Below are 6485 nucleotides of genomic sequence, written 5' to 3' on the forward strand. Positions count from 1 at the left end.
CCTTTACCATTATATCTCTTCTAGAGATTTCTAACCGCATTATTTGGCTGATAATATATTGTACAACAGTAACAGGGAGTGGGTATTACTAATGCGATTTAATCATCTGACAATTAGGATTTTTAAAAAGACCAAATTAAGATTTTAGCTAAAATAAAATTATGTAAGCCTCGAGTCGAGATATGGCAAATATAAATCATTGGGCTTTTTTAGCAACCTTGTAACAATGACAATATATTTTTTTAAAGTGCCGTTTTATTTAAAATAAGACCACGCCGCCCTGAAGTTATAAAGTTAACATATCTGTGTCTTTAATTAACAATTTTTTATTATTCTATTTCTAATAATGACAAAAAAAATTGAAACTTTTGAAATCGCAGCTAAAATAAAATTAACTTTCTGATTTAAATGATTAAATAGCTATAATTTTCATAAAATCAAGTCAAATTAAAATTATAAACCTGTACATTTTTGTAAATATGCTTATAAATATTTGAATATATAAGAGTTGTTAGAGTATCTATATGAAAAATATGGTGTGTATCACACTTTTATCAAAGCATATCAGTCTGTATCTAGACTAGATACTATTTTAGAGGTATCTATATCGATTTTAGATATATTTTAGATGCATCTCGATAATTTTATTTTACTTATTTTTATATTAAAAATAAATATATTTGAAATAAATTCATTTAATAATATGTCCGAGTTTATTTTATTATACAAGAACAAACCAGCAAATTTATTTTACGAAATGGATTGGATGACAATTTAATAAAGTTTATATTATAATTTATTTCATTATATTAATTTAAAAAAATATATCATAATTTTTAGACTAATATTTCTAGACAATCTCTGAATAAAATAAAATAATTGAATATTAGATTTTTTGGACACCCCTTAGATTATATAAATAATATTGTTCTGACATTCATCAAATTAAAAATTTTAAATATGAGTTTCAGGATTTTTATATATTTAATGATTATCCAATATAAAGTTTTTACTCATTAACTATAACAGGTAGAAAGAGTTAAGTGTGGCTAAAAATGTCTTTACAGATAAACGGGGGTGCTAACAATTACTTATAATCATCTTATTATATAATTTGTCTAACTAATATTGAAATCTAACAATCAATATTTTATATATACAATATACATTAGTGTTTTTAAACGACTCGACTTGAGCTAATTTTTATAAAGGGCAAACTCAATATTTTATTCAGAAAAATATTATGAAAGCCTGAAGAATTTTCTCATATATGGCAAAGGTTTCGACATCTATTAGTTAAATCTCGAGGCTTAGACAATATTTTTCTGTCGAAAATATTGAGTTAGCCGTTAACAACACTAATGCACACCTTACATCATAATAAGAAACTGCATCTGTATTTAACATTTGTAAAAATATATCTGTATCTAGAATTATTCGAAAACTATCTTTTAACCACTATGAACTCTAACTCTATATAATGAAAAAATATTTATTTAAATTATTTTTAATATTATTATAATGAGAGAATTAAATATTTATTTAACTTATTTTTAATATTATTTTAATGGGAGAATTAAATATTTATATACTAATCCTTAATACACTATAAATTATATTTAATTTATTATGACAACAAACACGAATATTCGTTGGCAGATTTTAAAATTTAAATTTAATGCTTTAAAAATGTAAATTTATATTAGTTTAATAATACTATATTATAATATAATTTAAAATCGAAATCTCAAAAAATATTAAACACTTCCTGTAGAATTGTCTAGTATAGACTTGGGTAATGAGGTTATTAATTTTATTTAACAGAATATATATTCAAATTTATTTTTAAAATGGCATTCTATTCTTTTAATAGGCATCCTACTCCCTAATTCATTTATTTGCTAAAGTTATTTAATAACTATTATAGGATTTAAAGATAATTTTTATTAGCTTTCATTTCTCATCGATATATATTTTAAAAAGGTTTCTACATCTCCTCCCCCTTCCTTACTCTCCTACCCCACCTTCCTTCATCACCCTCAGACCTTGATTAGATGACTAAAGAGTGATAATTAAATTTTAATAGTAGTCAAAAAATCTTTTTATTATCTTGCAAATATCATTGTCAAGATATTTTAAAAAAGAGTTTCTAACCCCCCCCCCCCACTGCCTCTCAACCACAGCCCCTGAATTAGACTTCAGAACCTAGAGTGATGATAATTTTATAGCACTCAAAATATTATAAATAATATAAGGTAAATATAAAAAAATAAACATCTAAGCAAAAAACACACTTAAAAATGAAAAATAGTAGAAATTTCTGAGTGGTTTAGCATATCTTATGAGAAATTCCCTAAATAAATTCTGAGAAAATCAAAATTTTTACCTTGAAAAAATTGTCTTAAATTTTTAGAAAATGTCTGTGAAATTTAATAAAAATGCTTAACTTTAATTAATTTCAATTCTGAGCAAAAGGGGAAAAAAAAATTCTGAGTGTTGCAGTTTTTATTCCCGAGCAAAATAATATATCTTTTTAAACGTAAAATTTCACAAAACATTCGCATGATTTTCTACGCGGATCCGTATCGTAACTAATATAGTTTCGGCTCAGGTATAAGTTCAAACAAAGATAATGATTCATGGTTCAGATTCTTTCGTAAGAAGTAATAATATCGATTCTGTTTGAACCTTTAAAAACTGGTTCAAATTTTTTAGCACAAAACTTTATTAGAATTATGTAAATTGGGAACCACACGTTTTAAAATTTTCTCCCTATTCCCCAATAAATAATATAGAGCAAAATATTTTGGATATTTTCTTATGTTAAATTATATTTATATTCCACATGCTAACCTCGGTTGGCATGGTCAAAATAATATATACAAATATCCGAAAATACTTAATGATACTATCAATCAAAATCGATTACTAATACATTTTAAAAGAGTTGGTAGGTTCAAACCAGTTAACATATCTTTTTAAGGTTCCGTTTAGGCTCTGTAAATAATAACGGTTATAACTGGTTATAAAGGTTCGGTTCAGGATTTTATATCTGGATTCCCCAACTTGTTTATTTTTTTAAGGTATAAAAAAATATTACATCAAAAGATAGCATGATTTTCACTTATTTATTATTCTTATAAGAATCGATTTTCCAATTGGCTAAATGTATATTTTTTTTAACGTATTAAAAATAGTATAGCTGTAAACGTTACTTCAAAAAATATATGCGATACTTTATTTTTGGAAAAAGTAACTCGCTACTTGCTATTCTAAGAAAGCAATACGTTATGGGTTACTTAAAAAATACTATATATTAGATAGAAATGTCGAGGTTTAACCCAAACCATCTTGAGGCCTCAAATTTATTTTAAGTAGATGGATCAAGACTTGATCGTAAGACAACCATACTTTAGGCCCTCCGAAAATCATTATTACTGGACTAGATATGTGTCTCTTCATTCCCCTCTAATATCAATATCAATCCACTAACACAAGCAGAAACAAAAAATATTAACAAATTCAAAAATTGCAACAACTTCCTATTTACTCCTATAGTGACTTCCTTTTTAAAAATATTGGCATAAAAATCTGTATTTTTACAAATGAAGCTAGAGAATTTTTATAGATACCAAAAAAAATCAGATAAACATTTTTAGATATAATTATGGTTCCTTTTTGAGAACACAATTATGAAATTGTATTTTTAATTTTACAGTGTTTTAATTTTATAGTGTATTAATATTATAGTGTATTAATATTATAGTGTTTTAAATATTATGATATAAATTTTTAATAAAAAAAGACAAAATAATTAAATTATACTAAAATAATATATTATAAGATAAGTTCTTTTTGTAATAGTTTTTTAAATTTATTTTTAACAACAATTGATTTAAAATTTTGATCAAATAAACAAGAGCGTTTAGTAGTCAACGCAGTTCCCACTTGTGCTAAAAACAGGTTCAACTGGCGCATGGAGGGTTTTATTATATTTTATAAATAAAATTTTAATTGGGATTTCATAAAAATATTTAAAGAATGTCAAATTTTTTTATTAGATCTCGTATTCACAAGAATCTTCATTTCAAACAATTTTTTTTATAATCTTTATCAGAATTTAAACTGATTTTAGATTTGAGCTGCTTAATATTGAGGTTGAAATATTGGATTAGGATACAATCTACACTTAAAAAGTGTAGACTTATGTAAAGAATGTTTCATACTAGAGCCGGCTAATCATTCTCATCTGAAAATATAAGTAATTATATCGACATATATTCTTTATAAAATAAATTATAATATTAGAGAATATAAATTAACGTCGGTTTAGAATTATTGTGAACCATTTGAAAAATTGTTAAAACTAGGAAAAACGATTTTATAGTTTAGGTTTAAATATAAGAAAAACTTATATAGGTAAAAAAAAACTGAGATGTGATCTATAATACTATTTCCAAATGATAGCCTTAAAAATTTTGCTCAAAATTTTTATGTGTATTTCATAATGCAAGTGGAGCAAAATAAACACTTTATGAATGATTATTTTTTTCAAAATGCTTCATTTCAATTTTATTTATGAGGATTTATCAAATAAAGCAAAATAAATAGAGATAACTACTATAAAATAATCAAATTATATAAATATAGGTATATAATCATTTAATTCTAATTTATTGATAAAAATAGTAATTTAGCTGAATAAAAAATTATTCCAATATTTAACTTATAATTTTTTTTCTATATATATTTTGTAGTATTTTTTTTATAAAATTTAAAAAAGGCACTTAACAGGTGATTATAAAATATGATAATATCATAGATAGTGCATATATAGTAAAAATTATTAAAATAATCCAATAATTGCAATTTTTAAAATTTTGTTTTTATTTACATATTTAGTAGGGATTCGTCAATTAAAATCATCCGCCACTCCTAACTCAAAAATATTTAAAATAAAATACAGCACGCTAATTTCAGTCGGCCGGATATCTTGATTGATTCAATATTAATTAGATTAACAATATAGTATAACAAATATATAGTATAACAAATATATAGTAAATAAAATAGAAATGAATAACTTTGATTCTTGATCTGAATTAAAAACTCGGCTTAAATTATTTATAAAATTTAAAAAAATAATATAATATAATATAATTAAATATTTTTTTCCATATTTTTTAGGAAAAAATTTAAAATAACAAGTAACATTTTGCGTTACCGTTACTCAAAAAACTCATTACTCATTACTCTCTGAAACAAGTAACAAATGGCGTTCCTTTTCCTCTAAAAAAGTATTGCCATTAGCAACTACGTTACTTTCACCGATGTTATTTTACATAAAAAAAATAGTATTAAATTTTAAACATAGCAAAGTTAAAAATGTTATTATGTAATAAAAATCGTATACGAATTTCTAATTTAGTATAAAAATATCAATTTTTAAAAGTTTTTTTAAGAAGAATGACAAGGAATTCTATGGAGTAACTCATCATCAATAACAATTTTTTGTAAATAAGGTATTTTCTATAGATAAAATATCAAATTATTTAGAATAAAGGATCTATCATTATTTGCTCAAAAAATCCACATTTACTTATTAGGGATTAAAATTAATTAGCTCAAGTGCAAATTTTATTAAACAATTGCTTCGTACCCACCACTTTGTAAGAACCCCTGTCTATTTTCTTCTATATTTTTTGGCACACTTTTCTAACTAGTGATACTCTAATTTGAAATGGTTTATTTGCCATGGATACCAGGAATTCTGAAATTTCTTATTTTTTCACAATGAATTAGTGAACGAAGGATTTATCAAAAAAAATTTAAAACGAAGGAATGGAATAAGACATTAAATAAATTTCCTGAAATAAAATTCTTATTCATTAAATAAAGCACGGTAATGAAACATCTTCAATTACTAAACACATCTTGCTCATTAGATAAAAATTTTGAAAAAAAAAAATTATAAAAATTACAATAAATTTTTATTATCAATTTTTATTATCAATTTTTATATCACATTTGAATTCAAGGATAAACTAGGTGTTAATGTGAAATTTACTTGTATGCATTACATGCATAAAAAAAAAATTTTTTTATAGGGGGAATTTATTTTACTGATAAAATTTACGGTTTTTTATGTGTAATAAAAATACATTTATAGTAAAAAAAACATATTCTCGACTCGACCTTAAATTTAATAAAGTTTTACTAATAAAAAAATGAGTATCTGCTAAATATATAAATATTTTATATTTTTGCTATCCAGATATTTTATATACATATTTTTGACAATATTTTTTTTATTATATTATTAAGAAGAATATTTAAATCAAAGAACTTCAAAAACAGGAATTGATTTTCAATTCCAAAAAGTTACATCCGATGTAAACCAACGTGATTCAATCACTAAGACTGAATGACTAGCTCATATATCCAATTTTTTTAAAATAAAATTATTAACACCTAACAGATATTTA

The sequence above is a fragment of the Gordionus sp. m RMFG-2023 genome, chromosome 2 (assembly GCF_954871325.1).
Source record: "Gordionus sp. m RMFG-2023 chromosome 2, tfGorSpeb1-WG-v2, whole genome shotgun sequence".
In the NCBI taxonomy this organism is placed as follows: domain Eukaryota; kingdom Metazoa; phylum Nematomorpha; class Gordioida; order Chordodea; family Parachordodidae; genus Gordionus; species Gordionus sp. m RMFG-2023.